Source organism: Myodes glareolus, chromosome 3 (assembly GCF_982192425.1).
Source record: "Myodes glareolus chromosome 3, mMyoGla1.1, whole genome shotgun sequence".
Taxonomy (NCBI): Eukaryota; Metazoa; Chordata; class Mammalia; order Rodentia; family Cricetidae; genus Myodes; species Myodes glareolus.
Genome location: NC_142028.1, coordinates 21956272 through 21981599, shown reverse-complemented (window position 1 = coordinate 21981599; position 25328 = coordinate 21956272). Strand labels below are relative to the sequence as shown.

The window sequence follows — 25328 nt, the reverse complement described above, 5'->3', positions numbered from 1 at the left end:
ACTCACCTAATATTATCTCTCTTCTTAGGTCTTCGATGGGGTTAAAGATTAGATAGTCGTGTACCAAAAAGGCTCAGAGCTGCCCACTTTCTCTTCTTCTACACTCTAACACCTGGATGCTGGATTCCGTTACTGTTCCCCCATTGTGATCTGTGACCACTTAAATAAAGAACCCTATTATTTTGCTGTATTTGGAGCTAGTGTGGGATTATTTGATTTGCGTTCTTCTTCATCTGGTGTGTTTCCCTTCAAGGTGTCATAGGTTTTTCAGGTTGGAGTCCATGACTCCTGGAGCACAATGCACCTTCTAGTTCCTAAGAGATCAATGCACTCCCTCATGCTGTGAAGTATTCAGGCAAGTTTGTAATCCTCTGTATGTTTTCTTAGTAGTCAAGGGAGCATGGAAGCTTGACAGGACAATTGGTATTAGACATTAATCTTGAGTATCCTGTATAATTTGAAAACTTCACTGTATCCTGGCAACTACAACTGTATTGATCTTGGAAACTGCCTTGATATTTATTGTCATAACTAGGGTTGCTATTGCTATGAAAATACACCATGATCATGAGAACTCTTATGAAGGAAACATTTAATTGAGGTGGTGGTGTACAGTTTCAGATGTTTAGCCCATTATCATGATGGTGGGACAAGCAGGTATACGGGCAGACATGGTGGTGGAGCTGTGACTCCTGCATCTTGTTCTATTGGCAACAGAAGGTGAATGAGACACTGGACATGGCTTGAGCATATATTCTATCTCAAAACCCACCTCCACAGTAACACAATTCTGCTAGCAAGATCACATGCTTTCTAATAGTGCTGCTCCTTTTGGAGGCCATTTTCCTTCAAATCACCACAAGAATTAAGGATAACCCCAAAGGGGCCTCTTTATTTAGGAGAAAAGGGGGACAATTGTAACTGGGAAAAGAGAGGCATGAAAAGTTTCTGCACCAAGATCATCTTCTGCACCAATGCAGCAATCTAAATCAGACCAAATGAAAGTGAATTAGAAAAGTTCAGTTTAATGGATACAATGCTCCAGGGCAATTTTCCAGCCTTGCAGAAAAGAGATAGGAAAGAAATAATGGAAAATCATGCATTTGTCTTCTGGGGGACAGTTTAAGTACTTGGTGGGAGTGGTCTTGAGCATCTGTTGAGGAGAGGTCATTATTTCGCAGAATTTCTGAGATGCAGCAGGTCTTGGAGAGAGTTGGGTGAGGGGGCTTGGGATCAAGCTTCCAGCAGAACATTCCAGACTCTTTGGGTATATGAATACCGGGAACTCCGGTGGACCATCCACAAGAATATCCCACACTTTTTTAATATATGGATACAAGTTTGTGTCTGCTGCTTCATGTGGGCATGGGATGATCACAGGAGGGGGAGATGGTGGGATTACACTCAACAGGAGGTGTGAGTGGATGAATATCCAGTTAACCGTCATCCTGGAGATCTCAAGTGTTTGTTTTGTGAGGAAGCAGAAAAGGCAAGCTGGTATGAAATAAAATAGATTATTAATACCTGTCCTAGTTGTGCTGACAAAGATGATTGTACCAGGAAGAAAAGCTGACAGGCCTTTCATTGGGACATTATGGAAAACCAGAGGGAGGAGTGTCCCAGCTGCTGGACAGACATATTCTGAATAGATGCTTGTTTGAGCCTAGAGAGGTGGTACCAAGATTGAAGTTCCAGGAGCTGTTGAAGGTGCTGGCATTATCTGGAGAGCCCTCTGCAGGTTGGCTTGGCATGAGTCTAGCAGAAGGGGTAGGCCTGTGCAGGAACCTATAGGTATCTATAAAATAATTGGGACAAATTTATATCTTGGTCATAGAAAAATGCTATGATTTTAGGTTTAAAAACATGAACATTTTAGAAGACAAGAGGAAATTTAAAACTCTGAACTTCTGTATACGTGAAACCTGTTTTTCCTGTACCATGAAGCCTGTGAAAGAGGCACATCAATCTGTACTTTTAGACAAAATCTTAACTAATAAACTAATGAGCTACGAGTGCCATAATTATCAAATACCTTCAGACAGATCTGACAGGGTTAAATAAATGAGCAGAAGCAAGACAGCTTTTCCAGTCACCTAGGCAATACCAAGTCTCTCTGTGTTTTTTGGCAGACACATTTTTTTTAGAAGAGTATTTGCCTTTAGATGAAGGTTTTTGAAGATCATATATTTGGGAAGATTGCCTTACCTTTCTTGGCAGGATCAGATGATCAATCTACCAGTGTGGTCCAGACTAGACAGAGTCTAGGGAGCTAATGAAGTGAAAGGCAAATTTTTGCTGTGTAGCTAATTTTTGCCACATCCAAAGCAAGCCTTCAGGAGGAAACTTTTCTGAGGTCATGTATCTTCTTGGAGGAACTACAGAATACTGCAAGAGCTGGCATGTCTCTCTATCATAAGATCATCTTTTGTTAAATGCTATAATGTCAGATCTGTAAAGGCACTTGAGAATCAGGGTACCATTACATGTCAGGTATATCTAAATTAGAAATATAATTTAAATTTGAACACATAGTTTAACTGATTAGTTACAGCTTACCAACATTAGCATAGGTCTGGAGATTAGAAAGATTATTTAAGTGTCTAGGTTTTTTTCTTTCTCTCTCTCTCTCTCTCTCTTTCTCTCTCTCTTTCTTTCTTCCTTTCCTCTGTTTTGTGGTCCTGAGACATAGAGTGATGTGGGAATCCTCTCTGTGTGTTGTAATTACCATTAATGAATAAAGAAACTGCTTTGGACCTACAGCAAGGCAGACCTCAGGTAGGCAGGGAAAGCTAGGCTGAATGCTGGGAGGAATAAGGACAGAGTCAGGGAGAAGTCATGGAGATGTCATGGAGATACCACCAGAGACAGATGTGTTAAAACTTTGCTGGCAGGCCACAACCTCATGGTGATGCTCAGACTAATACAGATGGCTTAAATTAAGAAGTAAGAGTTAGCCAATAAGAATCTAGAGCTAATGGGCCAATCAGTATTTTGCATAATATAGTTTCTGTGTTATTATTTCAGGGATAAGCAGGTGGGAACTACCAAGCAGCCCTGCCTCCAACAAATTGGTGCCCACGTGGCCAGCTAAAGTCCACTTAAAACTTGAGAAGGCTTGGAAAGGAATTCTAGGCATCAAAAACAAAGTTTAGACACTTTTTGTGACCAAATGGGCTTTACTCACTGGCAGCTTACAGCAGCTCCTTTAAGAGAGGTTTATCTGGTTCAGCCTAGCAGGAAATTTTTTTTTGAAATGCCAGATTTCATGGCTATCTTGACAGTGCAAACTCACGCTTTCAGGTAAGAGGTTCAGCTACAGAGCATTTGAATGGGATTTGTGAGCAGGCTGCTGAAGCTTGCTTAATGGTGACATGGACTGCCTGTATGCCTGAGAACGAGGCTGTGTGTACAACTCTCAGAGTTATGAGTGACTCCACCATGCTGGACTGGATGGGAAAGCAGGAAGTACTGTATATATCATATTAATACCACAGCTTAAATTATAGATTGGGCACGCAAGCAGAAAGTACCATATATACCATAGTAATGGTGCAGCTTCAGTTTTAAGAAGTGCTTAGCACTTTTAAAAATCCTCCTGGACAGTACAGTATTACAGATATGCAAGAAAGACAAATCCAGATGAGTCATAGTGTTGGATAAATGTACATAATCATGGGAGAAAGAAGAAAAAGAGTATAGAGAGTCATAAAATAAAGTTAATGCTTTTTTGAATAAAAGGCTAATGTCTTTAAAGAGACAGAGTACAGATAGTCAGAGAATAAAAGGGGTAAAGAAAATTAAACCAGGAAAAAAATGTAAAATTCACAGAGAGTCTGGATTATGTATATTATTGTGTTTTCTTTAAATTTTTTGACTGTGAAAGAGCTAAGTGCAGAGAGACACTTCATTGTGGGGACTGCTAAGCTAAACCAGCATGTATATTATAAAAGTATCATGATTTCTATATTTGGGACAAAGGATTTGGTGCTTTGGAAAAGAGATTCTTCTCTTGTTTCCACAGAAGATGAGAACCTGTGGATTGCTTCAAGACTGGTATGGTTTGATAGAGCACAACCCCCTGAAAGGTCACCATGAACACGCTCAAAAAAACTTCTTAGCCTAACTGCTGACTGAGATGAATCTGAAACATAGGATCCACCATGAAAAACCTGATTAATAGTTGCTACATCCACGGTTGTCTCGCCAGTGTAGCAGAAGTGCTGACTGTGCAGGCAAGTGTTGCCGAGGATTGGGATCTGCGCTTCACGGAGCTGAGTTCCAGGCTGTCCCTTGGCAATCAGTTGTGGTGTAATGCTACCTGAGTTGCCATTTGTACTGACTCGACCTGACTGTACTTGGTGCTATATGTCTGTCTTTTCCCTTGTCTGTGTGTTCTTTGTGATCCTTGCATATTGCTAACAGATCAGACTATTCCAGGCTGCTGCGTATACAAAGAAGACTGCTGAGGACATTTTTGAGTTTTGTGCCCATATTCATTAAAGCCTTTAAAGAAATAGCCAGTTCTGGAAATAGGGAAGTCAACATTAAAATAATTCCTTAATGATGTGGAGCAAAAGGAGTTGCTCTATCAGGAGAAACCTTAGAAGCCTTCTGTAGGAAAACAGCTGCAGCAACACTAGATGTTTGCCTGAGAATTTGCAGGAGGCCTATGCAGCCTTCATTATGGCCAGAATAAACCTAGGCTAATTACAACATCTGACCCTGAGAGTCGGGGAGGGAAGAAAGTTGAGATTTATGGTATGAAACCAGATTTAGACAAGTTTGAGATCATGTCTAAAATTTCCTAGCAGAAAGTTTTCCCAGGAAGATAGTGGCCTTCTCCTCTCACACCCCAAGATATTCTGAGCACAAGGTCACTTAGCCCTGCCAGCCGCCTGGTACAGACTGGGCGAAAGTCCTTGTGCCCAAGTCAAAGCATTTTCAAAGATTCTTTTTGTAAACTGTTCTATGCTTTTTTTAATGATCTGATGATGTATGCCTTTGCCAAGTTCTTTGTTTGTAATAATATAAAAACCTCATACTGAATAAGAAAAACACAGCAGCATTTTCAAAATACATTGAGAGTGACTGTCTGTCAGTTTCCTCCGCCGTATCCTGAAATCTCCCATCCTTCGCCCTGATTCCCTCACGGTCTGAGTGGCTCCCCTGAGCCGGTCCGTAGCAAATAGTGACCCCAAACAGCAGGAAACAGTATAGACAGAACTACAACCATATTCCCAAATATCTATAAATGTTTGTTTACATTTAAAACAGGCTATGCCATACAGATTTGCATTGGTATGGATCTTAGTTTATTGATACAAATTTATGGTCAATTTTGTTATATGTATATTTCTGCTCTTGATTAAGATATTGTAATTTTCTGGTTCACTTAAAAATACAATATATAATTAAGATATATAGGTTAGTAGATAGTCACCTTTAATCGTCAAGCTTGCATTCATATTAGTTAGGTGTTTTAGATATATAGAGAGACATTTTATTTCGGTATTCTTTAAATCTTTCAAAATTTGGCATTTAAAATATTTTAAAACTTAAGACTTTTCATGACTGTGAGGCACAGCTGCTCCTGGCAGCACAAATTACTTCAAGAGGAAGATGGGCATCAAAGAGGCTTATTATGGTGTTGGTTAGACATTTGGGTAAGAAACTGTTCTTTCCTGGACTGCTTCATAAATTGGACATGCAGGACACACAGAGAAATGAGTGCTAAACTTGACTAAAGGTGAGGCGATACTTCAGGGTTCCTGATTCATGAAAGAGTCTGCTAGACATTCAGACAAATCTGAGAGACAAGCTGCCAGTATAGGTGAAACTGTCTATGAAATTTCCTGCTTTATGGAAAAGTCTCCTGGATACTATCGGCCTTTGGGCTGAAGATAGATGCCCCATTGGTACAAAAGAACTTTGGGTGATGGTCCAAATAGTGAGATGTCTTCAACAATTCAAGAGTTTTGAAAGTTGCTTACAATGAACTTATTGTTTACTTAAGTAATATATCCTTCTGAGTCTTTGATGGAGTTCAAAAATTTATAGTGATAGTTATAGTTTTCTTTAGTTATAATTAAAGATAAAGGAAATATAAATATTGTAACTGTAATTCTTGCTTGATACTTGTTTTGTTATATGTATTTTTATTATGTTACAATTAAAACATTCTTTTTATTTAAACAGAAAAGGGGAGGTAATGTGTGAGTCCCCTCTGTGTGCTGTGATTATCATTAATGAATGAAGAAAATTCTTTGAACCTATAGAATGGCAGACCTTAGGTAGGCAGGGAAAGCTAGGCTGAATGCTGGGAGGAATAATGGCAGAGTCAAGAAGTCATGGAGACACCACTAAAGATAGATGTGCTGAAATGTTGCTGGCAGGCCACAACACCAAGGTAATGCACAGAATAATGGAGATGGGTTAAATTAAGATGGAAGAGTTAGCCAATAAGAATCTAGAGCTAATGATCCAAGCAGTATTTTAAATAAAATAGTTTCTGTGTAATTATTTCAGGGCTAAGCATCTAGGAACAACCAAGCAGCTCTTCCTCCAACACTAGAGCATAAAGCTGAAGGCATAAGTCACAAAATAATCACATACTATTTTAAATTATGATGAATAAAAGAGTTATTTAAGGGGCAAATCAACAGATCACTGTCCTAGACAACAGCCCTCTCTGCACCAAGAACAGAGTTTAGCAGTTGGAAGCGGGAGCTGGAAGCAAGAGAGCAAATGCATGGTTACTGCTATTTTTAAAGCAAAAGAGACTATGCCCAAGTGTACTGGTATCTTAAAGGCTATTGGCTGAGGGAGCAGGAGCTCCCACAGTACCTCCCCTTTTGTTTAAATAAGACAATTTCAAACCTGATACAAAACAATATACACAGGAACAGAAATCAAGTATAAGATTAGAATTACAACCATCATAAACAATATTAAGCGGAGAACATATGCTACATGTTTTAATAAACATTCTATCCTAAGATGTCTAAGTCTTGAATTGGAAATGGCTTGATCACATCATAAAAGGAGAGAAATTATGACTATCTAATCTTCAACCCTATTGAATGCCTGAGAAGGAAGACAATATTACTTGAGTAAGCAGGACGTGCAATTAAGCAGCTTCAGAAATGTGCAGTAGATGACAGAGACAAATGGCTGTCTGAACAATCACCTAAAGTCTCATTTGCAATGTTGAAGCAACCAACTTTGGCTAAGGCCTAGAAAAGCTGACAGACCATTTTCAGAGGCAGGAAATTTTTCAAAACTATCTTACCCTGTTTTGGCAAGATTTGGAAGTCCTGCTTATCCATTTCCGGATATCATGTAACTTGTCAGTGGTGGAGGCTTTCTCAGTTCCTTGCCCAAAGGCCAGATTTGTCAAGAAGAAAAACTCCAAATGGAGTGTCTTCAGTGCTCAACATTCTCTCAGGAATAGATTGGTGCTGTCAGAACCAATCATGTCTCATGTCAACAGAACCCTAAGTTATTTAAATGTCATGTTTTACAGATCCTTGATGTGGTTGAAGATTACCTATCTAGACAGAATACAATCTCTCTGTATCTAAAGAACCTAATTGATCTGACTGTATGTAGAAGAAACAAGAAAAACTATTGACCTATAATGATTAACACCTTTATAACTTAAAGAGTAAAACTTCATGTAAGAATATTAAATAATATGGAAATAAATGTGCAACAAAAGAGGACAGTTACCTCAAAATGTAAACAATCCATAAGTATTTTGATCAAAGTGCAATATGAAAGCATATCCTAAAAGTTGTATCAATATACAAAATGTCCTAAAAGAGATAGAAATATGCATATATACAATCTGACAAAATAACTTTCTATAGGTACACAAATAATGAAAACAAAAGTAAAAAATATAATTTGAACTTGTATCAATATACAAAACTATACCAATGTAAATTATCCTTAAATAATAGCTCACAAGTATAAACTCTATTACCCACTATTACTACCACCCCCCCTTTTTTAACAAACATGGTTTTCACCCCAACCCTCTATCTAGTACAAGTAATAATCAGCAACCCCCAAAACAGTGTTCCCAGTCCTATGGCCAAACATTTTTGGTACAGGGGACATTGTCTTCTAGAATTGTTTCCAGCTATCATGGGGGCAATATTGTTGTAATGGGATCCTGCAAAAAATAGGTGGTGGTTAAGTTCCAAAATTACTGTTTAATATAGTCACAAACAATTTCTGAGAAGTCAATAGGTTTTTTATTTCTCTTTGTTTTTTTTTTTTGTTTTTTTGTTTTTGTTTTTTTGTTTGTTTGTTTGGTTTTTTTGCTTTGTTTTGTTTTTCAATGTTCTCATTTGGAGTTCTGGCCAGAATTTGAGAAAGTGCACCACTTCATCAGCTGGTATCCCAAAAAATGATCTTATACTAGCACTGCCTGCATCATGATGTTATCTCAACTAGGTGGAGTTCTTGCTTGGGGCCTCATCTTCTTCCTGGAAACTTCAAAGATTACTAGATTCATAAACCATATTCTGTTTTCTAGATGTTCTTTAGTGCATAGTTACTTTTTCCTTCTGTCAGGATTAAAACATCCAGGGTTTCCTGAATTTTGATGATGTGTATTTTCCTGCAAAGAGAAGAGCATAACCTTGCCCCAACCCTATATGGCTTTCCTTACCACCTATATGGCTGTCACCATTGTGGATGAGCTGTCATTTCTCTGTTTCAAGAGGTTTCTTTTATTCAAAGACAATCTTTAATAGTTTGCTAGTATCCATAATTTCTCTTCTCCTGTGGAAACAAGAGTGAAACCCTTTCCCCATCATAGCACATCTCCTGTTTTCCATTGTGAGGTCAACATATCCTTGAAATTTACTGGTTGATTCAATTCAGAAGTTTTTCCCATTATCCAATGCCTCTCTGCTGCTATTGTTCCTTTCTTCTTAGCATTAAGAAAATTCAAGGTTAATAAAGCATTACACAATCTATTTCTGGGGTATTTTCCATCCCTCTGTTTGTTCAGCATATCCTTTATAATATGATTTGACCTTTCAATTACTGCTTGACCTGTAGGATTATTTGGTATAACTATAATGTGCTTTATATTATAATAAGCAAAAGCTGCTTCATTTTCTTAGATACCTTACTCAATTCTTCTGATGTAAAACCTTCCTTCCCTGATTTTTCTAGATCAGTGTAAAATGCACGGGTTCCAGTTATTGGTGTATCATGTACAATTTGGGGAAGAATCCAAGAAGTTCTCTTTATAAGATTAAGTCTATCACTTTTGGGATAATTGCTATTAATTTCTCTAAAAAATTAGCACAAGCTAATTGCTAATGGTTCATTGTCTTCCCATAACTTTTTATTTCATCAGCAGTAAAAGGCACTATAATCTGTGCTAGGTCTACATCTGCTAATTAACAAAATCTCAATTTACCTTTTATAATTATTCAGAGACTTTTTCCATATAAGGTTTTAATTTTATACTTGCCTTATGTGGTATAAAAATCAATTCTAAGATAACATTGTCCCTCTGCTTTAAAATTCATGTAGGAGAGATTCTGGAAGGCAATATGTGCAGTAATGAGGAGTGGGCTGGGTCCCACTGCCCAGCTAGCTTATATCCAAAATAACCACATGGAAACTGTATTAATTAGACACTGCCTGGCCCATTAGCTCTAGCCTCTTATTGGCTAACTCTCCCATCTTGATTTAACCCATTTCTAATAATCTGTATGTCACCATGACCATGACTTACCAGGAAAGATTCAGCATGTCTGAACTGGCAGCTTCATGGCAGGTGACTCTCTGCCTGCCTTCTTCTTCCCAGACTTCTGTTCTGTCTACTCCACCCACCTAAGGGCTGCCCTATCAAAAGGCTAAGGCAGTTTTCTTTATTCAACCAATGAAAGCAACACTTAGAAGACTCTCCTACACCAAATATGACTAGAGTACAACTAAGATTTGGATTCGCCCTATCCTCATGTGCCTCCTGTAATTTCTCCTCAACAATTATCAGTTCCTTTTATGCTTCAGCTGTTAATTCTCTAGGACCATTCAAGTCTTTATCTTGTTTAAATGAATTATTAGATGAAGTATTATCCCAACTGCCAGTCATAGACTGGAAATGTCTCCCAATAATCTTTGAAAGTCACTAAGAATCCACGACCAGTCACTCCTAATTTGTACTTTTTGTGTTCTAATTTTCTGTAAGCCTAGTCTATAAACTAGGTAATTAACAGAATATCCTCTTTGAATCTTTTCAGGAGCAATTTGTAATCCCCATTTAGGCAAGATTCTCATTACTTTTTCAAGCATCGTTTCTAAAGTATATGTATTTAAATCAGATAACAAAATGTCATTCATGTAATGGTAGATTATAGACTTAGGAAATTGCTTACATATTATTTCCAATGGCTGGCTAAGAAAGTATTGGCACAGGGTGGGGCTATTGAGCATTCTTGATGGGAGGATAGTCCATTGACATCCCCTAGTAGTCTGGAAATTATTATAAGTAGGCATTGTGAAGGCAAACTTTTCTTTATCCTTTTCTTGTAAACAATCATTTAAATCAATTACTATGAAAGGCCATTCCTTTGGTAACAGGGAAGGCAGAGGAATATAGATTGTAGCGGGCCCATAGGTTGAATGACCTTGTTGATAACCCTTAGATCTGTCACCATTCTCATTTCTTAGATTTCTTTTTAACAACAAAAACAGGAGAATTCCAAGGACTGGTAGATTCTTCTATATGTTGAGCATCTAGTTGCTCTTGTATCAGCTGTTCTAAAGGTTGCAACTTTTCCTCAGCTTGAGGCCACTGCTAAACCCATACTGATTTCTCAGTTAACAATTTTAAAGGTAAGGCTGTTGGTACCTCTGAATGTTTATCAATTGCTTTGTGTTCTTGCACAGCCTGAATGGCTGGTACCCATTGTTTGTAATATCTTCTAGTATTTTCCTCAGAAACATAAATTTTTGTGGCTGCAGGAATATTAATCTGGATATTCCATTGCTGCAATAGATCACAGCCCCACAAATTCACTGCAATATCGACTATATATGGTCTTAGTCTTCCCATTTGTCCTTCTGGTCCTATGTATTCAACCCATCTTGTGCTTTGTTTTACCCCAGATAGGGTTCCAATTCTCAGGAATTGAACATTTACCTCTTGAAGAGGCCAATTCAGATGCCAAGATTTAGAGTAATGATACTTACATCCACACACGTGTCTAATAAGCCTTCAATAAAAATGCCATTTATACAAACTTTTAGTTTTAGTCTTTTATCATTCATAGAAGTCTTCCAAAATATGTGTTTCCTCTGTCTTACAGGAGTTTTTGACTCATTCGCCACATTTAACCCATCATTCAGACCAGTATCGCTTTTTAGAGCAGACACTAAATATTTTAATTTTCCTGGCAAGACATGTTCTCCACAGTAACTAGGAATGACTGAACCACATTTGTCATGGGGACCTGTAAGAGGCCCCTCAAAGCAATTCCCGATGGTATCGGGTTGCCTTGTCTATCATTAGTTGACCTATATTTTTTGTCAAATGTCAACCTTTGCCATAGCTTCTATATAAATCTGAAGGCCGAGTCCTCCTATTTCTGCCATTCCCAAAGGAGGCATTTTTCTTAAGAATTCATTATCTACTATCCCTTCTCAGACATCCCATTATACCAGAATTAAAACATTTGGTATTTTGATGTCTTCTCTTACCATTGGAAATTGCTTCTTCTACCCATGATTCAGTACCATAGTCAAGTGTCTAGACAATCATTGTATGTAAAACCCATTCTTCCATGGGTGCTGATCTTATCTTTAAAGGCCCAGGGATCTGTTTGCACTCAATGTTGGCTTTCTCATAAGCCAAAGATTCAAATATATAGCTGTTTGTTCAGTAAGCTCTATTTGTATAGCCCTAGTTAGTCTTTGCAAAAAAGTCACTAAAAGATTCTCTTTGACCCTGTTTAAACCTAAGATATGATTCAACTCTGTTTCCTAGTTCCTGAACCCTTCCCTAGCCTTTGAAGACTCAGTGATACATAGGGACAAGCTGTGGTCATCATAAAGAGTTTGATCCTGAGGACCAGAGTAAAGTCCTTCACCTAGAATTAGATCTAGGGAAATCTCAAATCCATTTTCTTTTTCTTTTTTCTCTAAAATTCTCATCTTTTTAAAAAGGCTCCTTCAAAGTAATTTCTGTCCACTTTCTAGGACTACCGAGATTAACTGAGCCCAATTTGGAGGTGTCACTTTGCTACTGGAAGCCCAGGTTTTGACCATTTCTTTAACAAAGAACGGATATAATCCATAAACTACAAATTGCTTGTTTAATTTCTCTTAGATCAGTTTTATGCATGGGCTCCCATGTATATTATTTGACTACATTAGGGTAATTGGGGCTAGATACTTTTCCTGTTGTTATTACTCTAAAGGCAGGAAGAAGTCTGGGGTAGCTATCCGAGAGAATTTTACATATTGACAAGGTTAAATTTTGCCTTTGTATCTTTTGTTTCTGGTCATCAAATTCTATTTCTTCAATTTTTTCAAATCTGCTTACCACTGTCTTTTGTAATGTCTGCATCTCCTGTCCAGTGTTCTGCTCTATTGTCCTTATTGAAGATTCCAAGGTATTAATTCTGTCCAATAGAGATACTGTCTCATCCTTGGACATAATCTCTATAACATGCATATTACCTTCCTGGAGAGACATTCTATCAACCAGTCTGTCATAAATTTTTGACAGTGTCCAATTAATACATTAAATAGTGAGAATAATCTCAAATAATGTTTCAGTACCCACTATCATTGATTGGGTTTTATATTCCAAATCAGCTATCTCCTTCTCCAGAGTACTAAATCTTCCTTTAAATAAATTACTATCAGTCTGTACCATTTCCAAAAGGATCTCCATTGACCAAGTTTTGTTACTTAAATTGGTTGTATGCTTCATCAGATTCCCAACCTCTTTCCTAAGAAATGTGGTTTCAGTCTGAAGAGCAATTTTAATATCTCAGTAAATCAGCCTTATTATAAAATTCATTTTTAGGACAGAACAGGAATTGTATGACATCTGATTCTGACCTTAGCCAAAATGATACCTGCCCATGTTGGCATTGGCAGACCATGAGATGCTTCTAGAGCTGTTGTAATTTGGAATTAAAAATTGTACAAGTTTCCTTCAAAAAGTTTTCTTTGTATGTTTATTAAAATATGTGTGTAAATAATGTGGCCAAAGTATACTTGTTTATGTCTGGGTTTGTGTGTGTTTTTGTTTTAAAACTTGTACGAAGCTCAGATCAGTACTTGTCTGTGGATCTCTGCATCTGCTTTCATCAGTCACTGGATAGAGTATCTCTGATAACAATTAGGGTAGTCACCAATCTGATTACAATTGGGAGTCTTGTTGGAAAGGGGACAAAAGGATTGTATGAGCAAGGGGTGTCATGATGAGGAAACCCACAGAAGCAGTTAACCTGAGCTCATGAGAGTCATACTATCTAGGTCAACAATTCCAGTGCTCCTATGGGACCCACATAGGCCATCTCCGTGTCTGTGTCAATAGTGTAGCTTGGTCTCTGTTTAAGGCTAATGACAGTGAGATCAGGAGTTGTCCCTGGTGCTTAGTTGACTTTTGGTAACCTGTTCCCCATCTGGATTGCCTTGCTCAATCTTGATGCAGGGGAAAATTGGTCTTGCTTTGTTCAAGCCCATTAGAGGCCTGTCCATTTCTGAGAGTAGATGGAGGAGGGATGGATGGGGAGGTGAAGTGAAGGAATAGAAGAAGTGTAGGCAAGGAAAACTGTAGTCAGTATGTAAAATAAATGAAAAAATTGTTTTTTAAAGTAAGAAAAACATTGTCAGGCCTATCCCAACAATACCCCAGTCCCTGGTACCAAGTTCTGTCTTAGGGTTTCTATTGCTGTGAAGACACACCATGACAACAGCAACTCTTATAAAGTCAAACATTTAATTGGGGTAATTTACAGTTTCAAAGACTTAGTTGATTATGTCATGGCAGGTCATGGTGCTATGCTGGCAGAAATGGTACTGAATGAGGAGCTGAGAGTTCTATATCTTGATCCACAGGCAAGAGGAAATGAATTGTCTATGGCACTGAATGTAGCTTGAAAAAAGGGTATCTCAAGCCCACTCCCACAGTGATGACTTCCACTTAGAAGGCCACACCTACTGCAACAAAGCCACACCTCCTAATACTACCACTCCAATTGGTGGCCATTTTCTTTCAAACCACCATAGTTACCATTATATTTTGTTATTTATTAGTATTAATTTCTTACTGTACCTAATTTATAAATTGAAATTCGTCATAGAAATATTAGTTTGATAGTTTGGGGGCAACACGACACAAGCAAACATCATTTGAGAGATGGGAATCTTGATTAAGAAAATATCTGCACAGGATCAGTCCATGGACAAGCTGGTAAGACATTTTCTTAATTAATAATGGATGGGAAGGGTCCAGGCCACTGTATATGGGGCCTACCCTAAACTGGTGGTCCTGGATTTTCTGAGAAGGTAGTCTGAGCAAATTTTGAAGAGCAAGCCAGTAAGCACCACCCCTGTATGACCTATGCATCAGCTTTTGTCTTCAGGTTCCTGCCCTAGTAGATTTCCTATCCTGACTTCCTTCATTTATGAACAGTGATATGAAAGTATAAGTCAAATAAAACATTTTAATTTCCACCATCCCCCCAAAAATCCAAGCCATCCCATTTGGTGGCTAATAACTATCTATATGGAATCTAATGACTGTAAGCACCTCAAGGTATGAGCAAATGACAAGGTCCCACCCTCAAAGACCTCCAACTCCCGGACTCTGTCAACAATATTCTCTAAAGTTGATAAAGCTAACCTCAACCCCTCCAGGTGCAGGCAGCCAATGTCTCCCTTACAGACTTAAAGCTCAGGACTTCAAATTCCAAAAATTGCTACCCTGGAAAACTCCACTATCCCCTCCTCAAGAAACTCTGTATAAATCCCTGTCTTCTGCCAAATTCTTTGCTGCTTCTTGCCACCCTCCTGGGTTTTTCCCTCCCAATAAATCTCTTGTGTGATGTTTGTTGTGCAGTATGACTTTGTGGATTCTTTGGTCCCCACTGCCATGATACCTTTCCTTCCAGAGCTGTACCACTTTCATTGTGGGAACCTTCCTCCTCAGGGCTGTAAGGCTTCCATTGGTGAGGCCTTTCTCCTCAGAGATGTAACACAATGCCCTTTTCTGGCTTGCAGGCATGCATGCAGACAGACCACTCAAACACATGAATAAATAAATCTTAAAACAAACAAAAACACTGATAGGACAAAAGAATTATTGAAAAGTGAATATTAATGATAAAGCCTATTCGATGATATGTACCCATAATTCTGGTCATCTAGGAATTACATAGAGACCTTGTTAGAAAATAAGTTTATAGAAGTGAATGGTGGCAGAGATTAATACTGGATGTTTTGCAGGCACTTGTGAATTACTTTATATGTCAATGCTGTAAGAAGACAGAATTACCTAAGGAGAGGTTTGTAACCAGTAATTTTACCTTTTTCGGGACTTGTCAGCACAGTGCCATGAATTATCAAATAAAAACTAAAATATATTGGTCTTACAACTCAAGAATATGTAAACTGTTACAAGAATATCATCAAATGCTTAAGAAGTCTCACTAATAAACTGTTTCCTGATCTTAAATGAATCAAATAAAGAGTAAAACTAAAATGACATCCTGATATATAAAATTATCAAAAAAGAAATTAATAAAGTAAAATGGCATTGCTTGAAAAAGTTTTTAGTTCACTAAAATTAAAAAATATAAACTGAGAAATAAACAACAATAGAATTTTAACAAAGATCCCAAAGAATTAAATTGCAGAGTATACGGTATATAACCCTCTCTGTAACTTCCTTCATGTAGGTCACTGAATTTTGTAATAGAATGTTGACTGTTTCTAAAAATATTGGAGGCAACAAACAAATTATGATTTTACTTGTGATTATTGAATTATTTTATGGTTTCATTCATCCACTGTTTTTTAGGTCACCTGTCATTCAAAGAGGGAATTAATTTTTAAAAAGTTCATATGTGGTCATAAAACTAGAGTTCACTGATGCTGATGTGAATGTACTTGAGGTTTAAGATAAGAATGTAATACATACCCAAGTACATATTTAATGTAAAATCATGTGTGGTCTCTCAAGCACCTGTAAGTATAGTCCTCTAAAACAGTTTTCACCCTTGATGCCATCACACGTTATGAATTGATTTCATATAATTGAATTAGCAGATCAAGAATGGGGCATCAGCCATAGGTAACAAGGACAGGATTCTGACAAGTCCTTTGACACTTTTCTTACCTTAAAGACTCTTGGACACTGAATACTATAAAGTATGACTATTGAACTTGCTACAAATCTACTCCTTGTTTACACGATTTCTGCTACTACTGATCACTGGGCAACACTGGTAGGCACATTCTCCTTTTTCTTGGACAGGAACTCTAAGAAAAAATTCTGCACTACTAATGACAGTAGCTGTGCAACTTCTTTATGGGACAAAGTCTACGAATAGCACAAAGAACTCTTATGGTGAGACGCTGGATACCCTGACCCACATGGCAAAGACCTGTGGACAGTTTGCTGCATGATCCTGGGAATGGCCCTGAGATTATGTGATATGGGTCTCCCTGCTTACTCTATACTAGCCATACTGCAGGCCTGAATGAGCTAGAGAAGGTCATGAAGTTTAATTGCACATATTTTCAGATCTGTTCTGGTAAACAATAATTTTAATCCTAAAAGTTTCAAAGAATATTTATTAAATCTATTTATTAAAGAGATAGAATCAAAGATTAAAGGGAACGCTTCAGGAATAGGGAATGAAGAAGAATCATAGAAACCCACAGTTCCCTCATTTCTTTCCTTATTTACAGGATGTGTTAGTTGGACTTTGCCCAGGCCTAATCAGGTTATATTTGGTGACTGGGAAAGATGTACTTATTAATAACAGATGAAATGATAATCATAACCCCATTGATTAACATTGCGAGAGGTTTCGCTGTGTCTTTGCAGAAAATAGACTGCAGCACATCTGGATCCCTTCCCGACTCACCAGACCCTGGACAGCTGATTTGGGCAACAACGCAGATGAAACTGAGCAGCCTCAAGAAAAGGCAGCAAGCACCTGTCCTGCTCATGTGTTTGCTTCCTGCATGAAGTTCAGAAAATGCCAATGCTGGAATTTATTGGGCATAGGTAGCTAACCCTCCCTTGTCAAGTGTAGGTCAGAGGACCTTGTACTAAGCTGTTTGCTAAGGTTTCCAATCTATTTCCTACCATAAGTCCTATAAGAGAAGATTCTAAAATTTGAGATGACAAATTCCCATTCCCAGACACCCTCTTTAAATTTCATATCCCTTCTAACCTATTTACCTAAGTTATTATCTTTTTTTCATGTAATGTATTGGTTGACATATTCATCTCTTTGTTCTGGAAGCACTGTTTTCAGGAAGGCAAAATCTTATTGGCGGGGGTGGGGAAATGTAGGAGAAATACAGTCATGACTTAGGAGTTGGCCTGCCTGGAACATTGCCCATCTAAATAAGAACCATGGCACACCATGCTCCTGGGTATTGCCAGAAGTCGGAACACTAGTAGCCTGTAACTGGCTTGCTCAAGAGTCTGCACTCTCAAGTCTTCTTTATGTGTTTCTCCCACATAAACACCTTAGTGGGATGATCACTCACTGTGCAATCCAAAGTAATGTTTTAACCAATCACAGTCCATAGGCTTCCATTCTATAAGTAGTTGTTCAGCTACAACAAAGCAGAGGCTGTTCCGTAAAACTGTCTCCAGAGGGGTTCAGCTCTGGGCTCTGTACTGAACCTCTGGAATTTTTTTTTCCTGTGGAGGGGCAGATACTTGGATAATGATAGTAAGACAACATGTGTAATCCCTAGTGTGGTCCCATGGGAAGATGGGAGTCAGAGGTAGGACCATCCTCAGAAGGTCTTAGGCCAGTTAGTCTGACTAATGGAGAATCAAAAAGATACCTTAAAAGAAGATAGAAGGGTGAGAGCTCTATGACGAGCTTTGCATATGTTGATATTTTATTTACTCTAAAATGTTTATTCTAATGTAAATTCCTCATCAACTTTGAGATTTGTTTTCCCCAGATTCTGATGTGGTTTGTCATAAAGGAGTGTCAGAGCCATGACTGTGCAAACTCCCCAAGCAAGTTATTCTTGTAATCACACGTTGTGATCATGTTTGAAAATGTCAGAGTACAGCTGCCTGAGGATTCTTACCTCCACCTGGATGACAAGAAGTTGACAGTCATGCTCACAGTTGTTCTCTGACCTCCACATGTGTACTCTACCACATGTGTGCCTACACTCAAGAAGAAACACACACACACATTCACATTTCCCCTGCTCCTCCCTCTTTCTCTCTCTCTCTCTCTCTCTCTCTCTCTCTCTCTCTCTCTCTCTCTCTCACACACACACACACACAAACACACACACACACACACACACACACAAACACACACTGCATTTGTTCTATTAAATCATGTTTGCTTTATCTTTTGGAAACAGTTTAAACCAGACTGTTTGCAATCAGAAAGTCCACTGAGCTCCACATGATGCTGCAATGATTTCAACCTAGGGCAGAGGGGAAACACCTCCTCTGGTGGTCTACTAAGCACACTTTTACGACAGAGGCTAAGAGTCTAGCCTGTGAGTGGTCCAAAAATAAGCCTCAAAGGCTGCGACTGGTACAAAAGTTAAGTCTGTGACTGACCGACACAAAGTGCTGGGGCTAGTGAGAAACTGATGGCAATGACTGTGACTTTTCTCAAGTTACTCAGGAATGTTGCTCTGCCTCACCAGGTCAGTTCTATACCCTCCTGTGCTGCCTCCCAGGGTGTTTCAACATCAGTATTAAAAAAGACTTCCCTGAAGTAGCCTGTTCTTGCCTGCTCTAAGCAGTCAGGCTGAGCTGGAAATACCTGGGAAGCAGCAGCAGGGACATCTGAGAGCAGCACTGACAGCACAGGCCAGAGAATGTCAGAGGCAGAATGGCAAAGGCATGGACAGCTGTGTGTGGTCAGCTCATGCAGTGAACACAGCAAGGCAGCTGGTGATTGACAGCTGAAGAAGAAGCAGGTGATCAATTTGTGAGCATCCAGGCCAGGAGGGAGAAGAGAAGTAGAAAGAGGACAAAGTAGACAGAACTGAGTCTGAAGAAGGGTAAAGGCTGTGAGGGCAAGTGAAGTGAAACAGCAGGTCCTTATTGCCAAAGAAGTTTCAGAGAGCTACCAAGTCTTTACAGACAAGGGTCTCAAACCTGGTGAGAGCTGCAACACAGGCTTCTGCTAAGCACTAGGAGTACAGAGTCTTTGGGTCTGAACACTTGAGGACTGAGGCCAAAGATCATTGAAGCAATCACAAACACTGAACACTTGAGGGCGCCAGTAGTTGCTGATTCACAGACAACTGCTGTGCCACACTTCTACAAACAGAAATGGAAGAAAGTGCTTGCCATCAAAGTGGAGTAAAGAACCTACACACACCTGGTCTCTGACATTTCTACACAGGATGTGACAGCATGTAATTACAAGAATAACTTGCTTGGGAACTTTATGTAGACACGGTTCTGACATTCCTTTATCACAGACCACATCAGAGTCTGGGAAAAACAAATCTGAAAGTTGATGAGGAATTTGAATTAAAATAAACATTTTAGGATAAATAAAATATACTCATATAAAAAGCTCTTCATTCTCTAATAACTTAGAGACAACTTCAAGAAAAGAACTCATATAGAAGCTTAATTTCAGATAATAATCACAATAGTGGAGAAAATAAATGAGCATCAGTGGTCAGCAGAGAAGTGAAAAACAATAAAGACTAAAAAAAAAGGACTTCTTTTGAAATGGTGAATATGAAGTTCTTGTCAGCCAACTTAAAGCAATAAAAAGGGTAATTGTTGAAAGAATTAAGAGCATAAAGGTGATATTCCTGAAAAATTGGCAACCAGAAAAGAAGCTGAAATTTAATACAGAAAACATTCAGGAAATGACAAATATGTCTGAGCCATCCATGGAATCCCATGGAAATTTGATGAAGATTCTTATTTTGTATATATGGAATGAGTGAGTTGAAACCAGTGGAAATATCAGACATGAGTCAGACTCTGTCCCAGTGACCTCAGTGGCTGGAAATAAAAGTCTAGTGTGTGTCCTTTCTAAGGAGGCAGTGAGCCAGCCATATTCTCATGCCTGTGCAGGCCTCAGACACATATATTAGTGATCACCACTTCCTGTAAAGAGCTTACTAAATACTATGCAATAAAAATTGCACCCCACTTTGAACTTTCTACAAAACCTGATTGCCTGAGTAGAACTTCACTGATTGTGGAGTGTCAGGGATATTGCAGGTCCAGAGCCCAGTTACTATTTATTTTTAAAATGATATCCACTCCCTGCATGCACATGTGACTGGCTTTCATATTTGTAGCTGATATGTTTGGAAAGTGTTCACAGACTCCTACCTTCAACCAACCAAAATGTGAAGAATGCTACCAGGTAGCCTATGAGACCTATAGCAGAGTTTTCGCCAGGTTGCTATAACCTGCCCATCTAAAGTTTCCATTAATGTATTTGAAAAGTGGATTGATTCATGTCATTCTGTGTTCTATTAGTATAAACTTGGGATCATGGAGTTTTTTGGAAAGTTTTATATGTTTTACAGGGTCATGGACATTCATGTTGGGCTCTGGAATAAACTGTCTCTCACCCCTTTTAGGGGAGACCTATGCTTATAATGACAAATGACAGTTAAAACTATCTCAGAAAAATGCATGACATTCTGTGCATTGAGAGACTGTAGGGTTTCTGCTAGGGCTATAGATGGTTCTCAATAATGTAGCTTAATCTCAGCACTAAGGACGCAGAGGCAGGAGAATCTCCACTAGTTCAAGGTCAGCCAGGTCTCCAAGAGCTAGTTCCAGGACCGACTCCAAAACTACAGACAAATCCTGCCCCCAAAACCAAAAAAAGAAAAAGTATTTGATGAACATGTATGCATCACTTGTGTGTCTGGTACCCAGGGAGGCCAGAAGATGGTGTGAGACCCCTGGAACTGAAGTTACAGTTGGTCATAAGTATGTTGGGAATCAAACTCAGGTCCCCGGGTAGAGTTGTTTGTGGTCTAAGCCATCTATTTCATTGCTGTATAAGAAATTTATCCAACCATATGCTGTTGAACACTTGGGATCCATCTTCATTTTGGCTTTTGAAAGCAGTACTACCTTGGACAGTGGTGTGGAAGTACAGTGTAAAAGCACAGATGTTACCTTCATGGTCTTTGGTGTCTAATGAGGATTTTCTTGCTGCTACTTTACATAGTGGAAGGGGATGAAAAGGCAGAGTGATGAATGCCCTGTCCCTACACAGGAGGACTCAGTAAAATAACAAAGAGACTCTGAAGTTGGCTTAGTTTTATATAAAGTACTAATCCATTTGTGAGTCATGATTTAATCACTTCCACAAAAGCCTCACTTCTTTTTAACATGTTATATTAACTTTTCATATTTCATAATAGTGTCTTTTTTAGGGTTACTGTTGCTGTGATGTAACACCATGACCAAAACAGCATGGGGAGGAAAGGGTTTATTTGGCTTACACTTCCACATCACTATTCATCATCAAAAAGAGTCAGGACAGGAATTGAAACAAGGCAGGAACCTGGAGGCAGAGCAATTGCAGAAGCCATGGAGGAGTGCTGGTTATTTACTTGTTCCTCATGGTTTGCTTGCCCTGCTCTCTTGTAGAACCCAGGACCAAGTCCAGGAATGGAACCACCATCAATTACTGATTAAGAAAATACCCTACAGGCTAGCCTACAGTTAATCTGATAGATGAATTTTGCTAATTGAGTTTCCATCCTCTGAGATGAATTTAGCCTGTTTCAGATCTACATAAAACTAGTCAACTCAAATATCTGTGTGCTTGCATAAAAGGTACCATGGTCACGTTCATATCTACTCCCCTTTCTCATACCATTCTATTTCCTCTGACCCCTTGATCTTCTCAGCCTGTCCTCTATCTATGTGCATTTCCTTCCATCCTTCTCTTCTTCCTTATTTCCTCTCCCCTTCATTCCTTCTTTTCCATGCTTCCTTTCTTCTCCCCTGCTCTCTGGTTCCCTTGCAAGCTTCTGTGTTCACAGTGCCCCTGCCATGTCCAGAAAACAGCATCTCACCTCACTCCTCCTCATCTTCAGCTCCCTACAGTCAGTCACTCTACCCCATTTCACACTATTCTCTGGGTCTTGAAGGAGGTGACATAGATGTCTTTTTTGAGGCTGAGCAGTTACTTTTTCTCAGTATTTGACTCTCTATGAGTCCCTTTTTCTCTCTACCATTTATTTATGAAAAAGACTTGTCTGACCATGGCTTGGAGTTGGTTCTTCTACAGAGATAAAATTAAATATTTTGACACAATTGTATCTATATGTACATTTGGCAAAGCATCTGTAGTGGATTCCTTCATGGAGCATTTCTCACCTTGTTACTTCTTGATAGGATCCAATTTCAAGACTAATTAGGTGCGGACATAATACATACCCCACTTTCAATATTTTCAACCATATATCCAGAAATCAGATTGTAGGTACTGTTTTCGTTTGTTTGTTTGGCTGGTTTTGGGTTTTTTGTTTTGTTTTGTTTTGTTTTTTGAGATATGTTTCTCTCTGTGTATCCCTGACTTAAATAGAGTTAAATGAGTGAATTACTATTGCCCAGCTGCATGTTTTTAAACTATTTTTTTCCTTCTCTGTCTATCTTTTGAGTGCTTACCAGTGTTCCACAGTGGTGACACTACTTTACATTTCCTCAACACAGTGAATAATGGCATCAATTTCCACACTTAACATTTAATTTTTACTGGAGAAACAGCTTTCTTAGTGTGTTCACCCTGTGGGTAGGAGGTGACATCGCATTGGTTGTAATTCCCCAACCCCTCACATGTCTTCTTCTAAAAATTGTTCTTGATCCTCCAGTCACGTTTTGAATTGTACAGTGCCTATGATTTTTCTAGACAACCAGACACAATGCTCCAGGTAAAAAAAAGTGCAGAGTTAGATCTTTATTTTGCTGGTTAGGTGCAGGGTCAGAGAAGTGTGATAATGTCTCTCAGGCTGTTGGTGTCCTTGTGCTCTGACCTTAAATTCCCCATTGTATTTTTAGTTCTTTCCTTCCATGCAGAGGGAGCAGCTACCTAGAGCAGCTGCAGTTGGGCATTTCCCTTCAACACAGAAGGCTGGAGTAAACTAAAGTTGATTTTTCCTTCTCTGTGAAGAAAGTTGAGCTGAATAGAGAATGTATTTCCTATCCCCTGGTGAGTTGGGCTGTAATAAATTGACTCTTATATTGGGTTCTTAGGGTTTGTTGTTGTTGGTTTTGTTATTTTAGGACCTCTTCTGTTAAAAGCAGAGTGATTGGTGATAAATTTTAAAAATGGTTTTCTTCTCCCACATACGCAAAAGGGCTTAGCAGAGTCATAAGTGGATGATGCAAGCAGGCATGTGTGTGGGTCAAGTGAATACTTTAACATCTCCGTGAACAATAGGCAGTTCTTCCTTATGGCTTGTCGGCACATGCATGGCCCAAGAACCCAGAAGTGTCAGTCTTATTGTGGCTGAAATCATCACATGCTCACTACTCTATTTTTATATATTAAATAAAGAGTAGGCAGATTTCTTCCAAATCTGTAAGCAAGACAGAAAGTATAACCCAGGAAGCAGAGAGAACTGGCTCCTGTGACCACACAACCTCTCACATATGCTGTGGCATGGATGTGCCCCCCCTTCAGTTGTAAGTAAACTAGATTTTACTGGCTGATAGGTAACTCTTCCATGTTTCCAATGGGTGAATATGGCTAGGGGATATAATTATTTATTATTCAGTAAAATACATTTTTTAAGGAAGAAAGTTGGGTTTTTCCATCACTGCTTTCCTACAGCTCCTGAGAGTCAGTGCAGACAAATTGCTGTTACTTCTAAAATCATTACAGTGATAGTAAAGGCCCTTTAAGGAAAACTCCTGATCAAAAATACAATCTCTGACCTACCTGGAGACCTATAATTCCAGCAATTTCAATGTCACACAAAGCTCTCTGTCTTCCTTCTTTTGGGCGTTGGGGCAGGAGAGTAGACTTCAAAAGTACTTCCAGCATCACAGGAAAATTGGGTAGAAAGTACAGGGACTTTTTGCATTTGCTGTCCTTCGTGCTTTCCCTAAGTGCTTTCCTCCAGTGAGAAGGTGAGAAGCACACATACTGATAGTAGGAATAAATACTGACTCTGTTATGACCCTGAGTCAGTCTGCTCTTGGCCGTGTGCCTTCTGTGGGTCTGGAATCACAGACACACACTTGTGTTCACCCTTACTTTGTTACACACTGTAACCTCACTGCCTAACTGACCCTGAGCTTCCAGTACTATGTCTCCCCAACCCAGACCAGGAGTCTGGCTCTGCCTATGCCTCTCTTGGGCTCCCCAACTCCAAGAACTGCTTCAGGCCTAGGCTAAGAAGAGAACTGTAGGTCTTTATCATTAGGCTAGATTTCACTCTGTCCTCATTTCTGTGCCAGGCTTCACTGTCCTTATCATTGGGTCAGGCTACACTTATGATCTATTATCTCTGGCTCAGAATCATGGGGTTAGAGGAAGAGGCCTCTAGCTAGGGGAGGGTTGAAAGTCCTTGGGGCTTAGTAAGGTCTCTTACAATTTCACTTCAAGTCAGAGCTCTGAAGAGAAATGAAGCACAAAGTTAATCAGTAAATTAGTCAGTCTTCAGATGGTGCCACCATGGCTGCCAAGAACTCTTGTCCTGTTCCAGCAGGATTTTATGATCTAGAGATTGAAAGAGAGAGGGAGCTGAAGGCACAGGGATGAGAGTGGAAGGGGAAGGGAGAAAGGGAGAGAAACAGAAAGAGACATAGAGAGGGAGATGGAGAAACAGAATTGAGAGAGAAAGGAAGGGGAGAGAGAAGGAAGAGAAGCAGAAGAGGCTATACAGAGCATGACAGGGAAGGGGATCAGGATTTTAAGTTTTTTTGTGTGTTTATAGAAGGCAGGGTGTGCTACTAGCTAGAATAAAAGCCTTCCATGACTTTGTTTTAAGCTGCCAGGTTTTGCTTTAGGTCAAGAGGATGAGGAGAAATCAATGAGGTCCAAAACCAGGTGAAATCATTAGTGTCTAAGATAGACACTAATGAAAGATTGCCTTCAGCTTAGACAGAA

General features: G+C 39.1%; 1 long non-coding RNA gene across 1 annotated transcript in view; it reads right to left on the bottom strand.

The window, feature by feature from the left end:
• Positions 1-865: 865 nt before the first annotated feature.
• The window catches only part of LOC148122570 (uncharacterized), a 32037-nt gene continuing 7574 nt past the window's right edge, over positions 866-25328 (bottom strand). Inside the window, exon 2 of the long non-coding RNA XR_015737435.1 lies at positions 866-1795. This is a non-coding gene — a long non-coding RNA (uncharacterized LOC148122570). The remainder of the gene's footprint in view (positions 1796-25328) is intronic.